This window comes from Lagopus muta, chromosome 7 (genome assembly GCF_023343835.1).
Source record: "Lagopus muta isolate bLagMut1 chromosome 7, bLagMut1 primary, whole genome shotgun sequence".
Classification (NCBI taxonomy): domain Eukaryota; kingdom Metazoa; phylum Chordata; class Aves; order Galliformes; family Phasianidae; genus Lagopus; species Lagopus muta.
The window spans coordinates 31,271,147-31,279,777 of NC_064439.1; the positions used below are offsets into that span (position 1 = coordinate 31,271,147).

The 8,631-nt window shown below is 45.9% G+C and overlaps 1 protein-coding gene across 7 annotated transcripts in view; it reads right to left on the minus strand.

Moving 5' to 3' along the window:
- Positions 1–8,409, minus strand: part of OSBPL3 (oxysterol binding protein like 3) — a 90,555-nt gene extending 82,146 nt beyond the window's left edge. For 3 of the 7 annotated variants that reach the window (XM_048950549.1, XM_048950545.1, XM_048950547.1), the window contains exon 1: positions 8,151–8,409. The gene's annotated coding sequence lies outside the window, so the exon portion shown is untranslated. Of the gene's footprint in view, positions 1–8,133 lie in introns of all 7 variants that reach the window. The other 4 variants (XM_048950548.1, XM_048950551.1, XM_048950550.1 and 1 more) reach the window with 4 other exon arrangements.
- Positions 8,410–8,631: the final 222 nt, after the last annotated feature.

Consider the following 8,631-nt stretch of genomic DNA (forward strand, 5'->3'; position numbering starts at 1 on the left):
TAGTCATTCTTATCAAACATTCTATTTTGTGAAAGTCAACCAGTATTTTCTTTTTCCAAGAAACAATTTCATTTGCCAGAGTAACGTCCTGGAAATGGCCCAGCTGTGAATTCACAAGAAGTGTTGATCTAGCTGAATTTCAAAGGATAAAATACAATAGATTATAATATAAGGGAAAAAAAGAAGCGTGTGGAAAAAAGCCTGTGATTCTGCTATTCTGTGGAAAATTCGAACATCTTATTTTTGAATCTGGCATGAATTTCCATATTTATTCAGTAAACTGAATGGGAAAAATAAGTTGTGCTTGTCAATTCTTAGTTTGTTTCAACTACACAGCTAATAGGCCATATAGTTGGACATCAGCTAAAAAGCAAGGACTTTATTCATAGCAGCAGTTCTCTACTTCATTAAGTTCCCTTTTCTCAGCCAGCTGTAACTCTAAGCTCTGGAAGACATTCAGTGAGCCTTCATTTTATAAGGTTCATAAGGTGAATGTGATACTAAATGCTTCTAGTTTTATTGCCTTGCAGACAAGATAAATGGAATAAATTCAGAGATTGTACCTTTCTTCTTAAAACACAAAACAAAACAAACAGTAAAAACTCAGAAAAGAATGAATGAATGGGTTTCATACTTCCTGAATGTCAGCAGCTGTGGCAGTGATGTAAGAACTTTTACCCAGCTAGCAAGCAATCTATAATGTAAGCTAAACCCAAACCGGTACTTTCGACTTACTGGTTTTGGAGTTGCTAAGCTGTCTATTGGGATTAACACACAGCAGTCATTCAGTATAAATTATTAGCATCATTCAGTTAAAAACGACAAGAAGCAATTGTAATATTTTGTCCCACTTTCTTACTCAACATGCCAATATTCTGTTTATTTTGCATTTCGCTTCCCCAGCAGGGTGCCCTCTCAACCTGGCAGTGGTACCAACACCACAGCCACCAACAGGTAGGCAAATGAGGGTCCACGATCAGTCTTAATCACCCAACACTTTATTCAGTAAACAGTATGTGTTGATGCTCCTAAGGGTACGTCTACCAAATTCACTTCCCAAAAGCTGGTAATGTTCTTGCTAGGACATGACAAAGTCCTGCAGACCAGCACCAAAAGTTCTCCTCCTTCAACTGTTGGGACTTCAAAAGGAAATAGCTCTTCTTTCCCAAAATGGCTGTTGCTAGACTTCAGTAACAGAAATAGATTTAGTCTGGATTCTCCCCTCTCCATATACAATTTCTTGTTGTTTCTTGTTTCCCATGTATCAGTTTGTGTCCATCTTCTCTTGTCCTGTTCTACACTTTAACAAGTGACAAAACCACTAACAGAATGCTATCTTTTAAGGAAACTAAAGATAACTGCTCTGAGTTATTCCACAAACCCAGTTAACCTTGTCTAATTGCAAGCAAAATCCATTTCTGAGAAGTTTCCAGGACACCACAACAGCAGCACAGACCACAGAGGCTTATTAATCACTCTTGCTTGTTAGCAAAAACATTAAGGAGATCTGTATAGTGTATTACTGTATAGTGTTGGGGGAAAAAAATAAACGCAATAGGGCATTCTTTTGTACCATTCTCACTTATTTAAAAAGCAAAGACCTGCAATTTGCTGGATCCAAACTGTGTGATACATGCTACCTCGCTCTCTGAACATCTGCTACCCAAATGATTGCACAAGTCACGTACCACTGAGCAGCAGACAGATACATCCCATTAGGAGAGGGAAAAAGAAGGAAAAAAAAGTTCCTAAATTGTAGAAAGGAATCTCTCAGCAAGTATCAACCTGTGTGCCTTTGACAAGCAGCAAGGTGTCAGGGAGGGAACCTGAGAAAGGCACCACAAACTCCAAGCACAGTCATCTCACCACATGAGCAAAGGCTCTCTGTAGCCCACATCCTTTGTGGTGAACTGCATCAGCTCCCCAGTAGGCAGATGGTAATGACCAGGAGGTGCTTGGGGATCCCCACTGCTACTGATAATTTACATAAAGTGCGCAAGCAGTACCACAGACAATTAAGAGACACTTCCTTTTTCTTTTAATTAAAAGACTTGGAAAGGGTAGTGACAACTTCAAAATGAAACTTCCCTTCTACCCTGCCACTACATTATAAGTTCACAGTTCATGCTGTCAGTGTTGTGTCTGGGGGATCTCAGCACTCCTATTTATCACACATGGGGGATACAGAAACTGTTCACTTTGACAGCAGGCAGTATTTTACAGGACTATTAAACAAGCTTCTTTGGTTGCAGCCAGAGCAGCTTCAGGCGCCAATATGTGCAAGACGTGTTCTGCATCTTGTTTAGCGGAGATGTTTCTGCTATTCTGTTAGTAGCAGAAGCCTTGTGATAACAAAGCTTATCAGGACTGGTTTCAAGCCATCTCTTGCAATTACAGGCAAGACAGCAAAAGCTCTCTTAGAACAGCACGTTTCACGTAGGGCATTGAGGCTATGAAGAAACTCTTTCCATTCTTTCTCAAGGCTTTCCTGGACACACTACAAAATAATTGCACTGAAAGGAACGGAGACAAAGCCTTCAATATTGTCTCCCACAGTATTCTCCTGGACAAGCTGGCAGCCCATGGCTTGGACACATATGCTTTTTGTTGGTTAAAGAACTGGCTGGATGGTCAGGCCCAGACAGTGGTGGAGAACAGAGTTAAAACCAGCTGGTGAACATCCATGAGTGGTGTTCCCCATAGGTTGGTACTGGGGCCTGTCCTATTCAATACCTTTATTGATGATGGATGAGTTTGCAGTGAGTTTGCAGATGACACCAAGTTGGAAGGAAGCATCCATTTGCCAGGGGATAATAACACCCTTCGGATGGACCTGGACAGGCTGACTGCTGGGCTGAGGCCAACTGGATGAAGTTCAACAATTCCAAGTGCTGGGTCCTGCACTTCAACCACAACACCAGCCAATGTTACAGGCTTGAGGGAGAGTGGCTAGAAGACTGTGGAGAGGAAGTGGACCTGGGGGTATTGGTCAACACTCAGCTGAACATGAGCCAGCAGTGTGCCCAGGTGGACAAGGAGGCCAATGGCATCATGGCTGTTGTCAGAAAGAGCAGGGAAATGATTATCTCTCTGTACTCAGCCCTGTTGAGGCTGCACCTCGAGTACTGTGTTCAGTTCTGGGTCCCTCATTGCAAGAAAGACATTGAGGCCCTAGAGTGTGTCCAGAGAAGGGCAACAAAGCCGGTTAAGGATCTGGAGCACAAGCCTTACAAGGAGCAGCTGAAGGAGATAGGATTATTTAGTCTGTAAGAGGCTCAGGGGAGACCTTACCGCTCTCCTGAAGGGAGACTGTGGTGAGGTGAGGTGGGGGTTGGCCTCTTCTCCTGTGTAACTACTGATAGGACAAGAGGGAATGGTCTCAAGTTGCACCAGGGGAAACTGAGGTTGGACGTTAGGAAAAGCTTCTCAGAAAGAGTGGTCAGGTGCTGGCACAGGCTGCCAGGAACAGGATGGTGGAATCGCCGAACTTGGAGGTGTCCAAGAATCATTTAGATGTTGTACTGAGGGACATGATTTAGTGGGAAATATTGGTGATAGGTGGATGGTTGGACTGGGTGATGTTGGAGGTCTTTTCCAACCTTGGTGATTTCACAGTTCTACTCCATGGATTCTATGATTTCAACAACAACAAAAAAATAGTATGAGTAAATGGTTATTAAGATTGAACAAAATTGTACCAGAGAGCAGTATCCTTCTCTGCTCATTTAAAAACTTGAAGGGCAAGACAACCTTCTGTAACAAGCAGAATTAAGAATGACACAGACGGGCTTGAGCACTGAGAAGGATAAAGTCTCCCACACACACCACTCTGCTGGGGACTGACAAGCCAGTCTGAATTTGTCGCTTCTGTGGTTTCAGCTACTGTCCAGGCAGAAAGAAGCAAACGCTTAGGGCAACTGTGTAAACCCACACAGTTGTTCTTTATTGGAACTGTTAAGACTGGAAGATTCATTCAGTTTCACCAACAATATATGAAAAATGGAACAGACAACAAACAGAACAACAGCGCATACACATTGCACAGGAAAAACCTTCAGAACGTGGGGGAAAAAAGTGGCATAAAAATGACAGTGTCAGAGAACGGTGACCTCAAAGTGAATGAGTGATGACGACCATAGATCACAGAAACACAGAATGGCCTGGGTTGAAAAGGACCATAATGCTCATCTAGTTTCAACCCCCTGCTATGTGCAGGGTTGCCAACCACCAGACCAGGTTGCCCACATCCAGCCTGGCCTTGAATGTCTCCAGGGATGGAGCATCCACAGCCTCCTTGGGCAACCTGTTCCAGTGCATCACCACCCTCTGTATAAAAACAGGTAAGAGACGACACCTGGTGAAAAGACTCATAGAGGTACTACCCTAAGTAGTGATAACAGAAATGGCACAAATTAAGATGAGGAAAGAGTAAGACTGCCTTCAGCCAGGGAACCGCTTCAGACTTCAATTCTAAAACCGTTAATGAGAAGATACACAGCCTGGACAGAAAGCCCAATGCTTCACATTCTTCTACTGGCAGCAAAGTCACTAAAGAAATTCAGCAATAAAGGGCAACAATAAAGTGCAACACATCACATCACCATAAACAAAGAATAGATCTAAAATTAATATGGGTGCAAACAAGGATTATTAGTTTCCCAGCTTCATTATTTTGGATTATTATTGCCTTTCTCCTAGGAGCCACAGTTAAATACAAGCACTGCTTGATGTTCATAGTGCAACATACTAACATTTTTGCTGATTTTTTTGGGGAGGGCAGAGGGGTTCAGTTTAACCACATGCAGGCAGAGTCTGAAGGTATCACTAAAATGCTGGTATTGTGAAGAGATAAATCAAAAGATTATCAATTCACACACTGCATTAGAAGAAAGAAGAAAGGTAATTTGTTTGTGCATGTATTAACACAAGTACCAAATAAAACATTCAGAACAAAATAAATCATTGAAATGGCAACATTTGTATTTACCAACCTAAACATGATTCAACCAACAAAACCCCCACAACTGAAAGATGAAGGAGTAAATTTTCAGGTCAGGTACTCATATCTTAACAACTGGACTTGGAAAGGAGAAATCTCAAGCCAAAAAATCCACGCACACCTCTTGGTCAGACAAGGGACACAGAGCTTGGCTAACGTTCTATATAGTGACTGCAAAGGACGAACTGTTCAAATTCAATTTAAGCCATAATAAAACTGCAGAACAATGCCAGAGGCATGTGAAGAAGCACATATGCTGCCTTCCTCCCGTGACTTACTAAGATACTATTAGGCAGCCACTGTATCAGGCTTTCTTGCAGTCAGACACACAATTAGTACACGCAGAGATCCCTCTGAGCTCATAGCCATTCTGAATGCTCCTAGTGTATTGAATGCACTGGCTCAACTCAAGGCCCAGAGGTCAGCAAAAATCAGTTCTCACTCATTTCCTCTCTTCTGTTGCACACAAGGATTCCTATCAAACCACACTTATTGGTATTTATCTTCCTCAGGAAAAAAAAAACACCTCAAGAACCACATGTAGGACAGCCTTCAGCCAAAGACAGAGAATTCTCAGCAAGCATGCATCGCAAAAATTGCTCAGCGCCTTCCATGTCAGAAGTCTATTTGTTTTTACTTCTGTGGTTAGCACCATGGAACACCCAGACACTGAAATAGGATTAAGCACTGTTATGCTCACTGCTAGATATGAACACGTGACTTGTACCCTAAGGAGCTTGCATTGAGTCAGCAGAGCTCTGCGCACCAGGCAGGCAGGGCCGTGTGGGCTGAGCTGCGCTGCACTGCACTGCCCGACCTCAGCCAGCACTGTGCTTTTACTGAGAACATGTATGCCACAACTGCCATTACATCTGTAATGATACAAAAGTTATCCAAGTGGTTGGCTCTTTGTTAGCAGTCATCACAGTTCAGACACTTCAAGTGAGAAGGAATTGGTGTGAGTTCTTTATTTTCTTCCTTCGCTCTGAGGCTGCCCTCAACTTTTGTTTTGTCTCAATCCATGTGAAACAATATGCCGTGGGCTTCACACTGAGAGCTCCAAAACTAGCACTAAAAATACTGCATTAATTCCTGTCATTACTTCATCTGTAACAATCTGGTGTTTCTGCACACATGATAAGCGCTACACAAATGCCACAAGCAGCAGGAAGAGGACTCTGCAGAAGGAGCAAGCTGAAGCAGACAGACAGTCGAATGAGTTATGGACACTGGTTCTGTCAGACCCCCAGCAGCGTGTTTCTTGACTGTTTTGTTTTCGGTCTTACTTACATTGTCAGATTATCACCAGCACCCACGTCTCTTAACCCTGATGGCAGGCAGCACAAATTATTCTAAGGCAATTAAAATACATTTGTCAGTGTTAATTTCTATGTCAGCAGAATATAGACAAGTACTCACAACGTTACATACACAACAGCTCCTCATCCTTCAGACAGACAAGGAACTAGAGCAATAATGCAATAATTCCATGCACAGTATAGGAAGATTCACATACTGGTACCACATGTGGCAGCTGCATGCAACTAAAGGCAATGCCTGTCCCCACTTTGTAAATTCAGTGGCAGAGGATAGGCATTAAAACCCCACATCTCAAAGAGCTGAGAAGCAAATCAAAGTTAATCCTAAAGTGCATCAGCTGCAAAAGGAGGGAAACCTTCCTGCTGGAAATAGAGTTCCTATATAAATTACTTAGAGTACTGTTTGTAACTGAAAATACATTTTTCTAAATACAAACCGTAAGATCCAAGACTATCACAATAACGGCACATTTCACCCTAGAGAGCATGCAACAAAACTTACAGTATGCAATAAGCAAAGGAAAGACTATTAGATACACATGCATAGGTGCTCTAATTAGACCCAATTCTTTAAGATGATATACACACTTTCAAAAGTAAGTGAGCTGGCTGCATGCACACTGTTACGACAAGCTAACCCCATTACAGCTCAGCATCACTTCCTGCCCTCAGTGACCATGCAGCAGTGTCAGCCTGACCACAGCTGCTCAGCAGCACCTCAGAGCACAGCGTGTACCTACACCTGCACAGAGAGCATTTCCCTTCCCTACAGTTCCCCTCCCAGCTTCCAGACCTGGGTCCTGTGCAAAGCAAACAGGATAGCTAGAGCCTAATGCAGAGTGTGGCTGTGTGGCTGGACATCAGAGCAAGGAGAAAGGTGATGTGGGATTGGGAACTCTGCTGGTTAGTCACTGCTAGGAATAAAAATAATAATTATTGTAATAATAAAGTGAAGCTCATGGAAATTACAGCTGTGGTTACCTATGCCTTCATGCAAAATACCAATGCTTTAAGCACATGAACCAGACTTAGAAAAGGAGAACGAGGCATCTGGAACTCTGTGAGAGTTCTCAATGAGAGCCAAGGTAAGAAGCCACAACAACCTGTGTCCCTTCTTGGGTTTGTTACAAGCATTAGAGCTCAGGAAAATCACGGGGCACACAAATCATCCCACGAGGAAGGAGTGCACTCGTTAAGTGCCCTCTCTCCAGCCATTCCACATCTCCTAGTAAAAACAAACCAGCAAGTGCTGGGGAATAATTCCAAACGGCTTCAAGTAACGGAGTATTTAAAGCTCAAACAGCTTAATTCGCCCTCAAACGGACATTTCATCAACTCAGCGCCATCCTGAAGCGCCTGGATTTAATTAACCTATTTTCTTGAGACGCGGGCAGGAAAGAAAATAAATAAATAACAGCGACAGCCCTTCTTCCTCGTGCCGAGCAGCGCACACAGCAGGGCAGAGCCGCCAACACGGGCGGACCCCGGCGGCAGCGGGACGGGCGCGGGGCCGCGTGCTGGGAACCGCGCTCGCTTCGGCGCCTCATCCGGAGTCAGCCCCAGCTCACAGCTAACGCGCACGGAGCGCGCCGGGAGCGAAACACAGAGCGAGAACCCTTCGGAGCGGGGAACAGATTTTTGTTTAAGCGGCACGCCGCCCAGAGAAGCACAGCCGGAGACGTCGGAGGACCGCGAGGTTATCCGCGGTGCGCGGCTCCCGCTGCCCTTCGGACGGTGCCCGACTCCTCAGCCCACGCAGCCCCGCCGCCAAGTCCGCCCGCCCGCCCGCGCCTCCCGCCCTGCCCCGGAGCCTACCTGAGCCCCACACCTACCGGCCCCAGGGAAGAAGGAGGACAGAAGGAGTCGGCGGGAGCAGCAACCCCGAGCGCAAAGCACGACCCTAACTGCGCCGGGAAGAGCAGGAGCGCGGAAAGCGCCACCGCACCTCAGCACGCCGGCTCGGCTCCGCGGAGCCGAACCCGAGCGGGGCCGGGGGCGGGACCGCCGCTCTGGATTGACAGCCGCCTCGGCCAACGGGAAGATCGCATTCGCCTTCCTCCTCCTGCCCGCGAGGGGCGTTATTACCGCCCGGCCGTTGAGGGTGAGGGTGTTTCCATGACGTCACGGGCGGCGCCTCGCGGCCAGGTGGGGCGGGCTGCACTGAGGGGATGCGGGGACGGCGAGCGGGATCGCCGTGCTAAGTCGGAGCTGAGCCCCGCGGCCGGGCGGGGCAGGGCAGGGCATACTGCGCGCCCCGGGGGTGAGGGACGGAGCTAATCCAACCGCGGCTTTAGGGCGGGCTCCGCGCTGAGG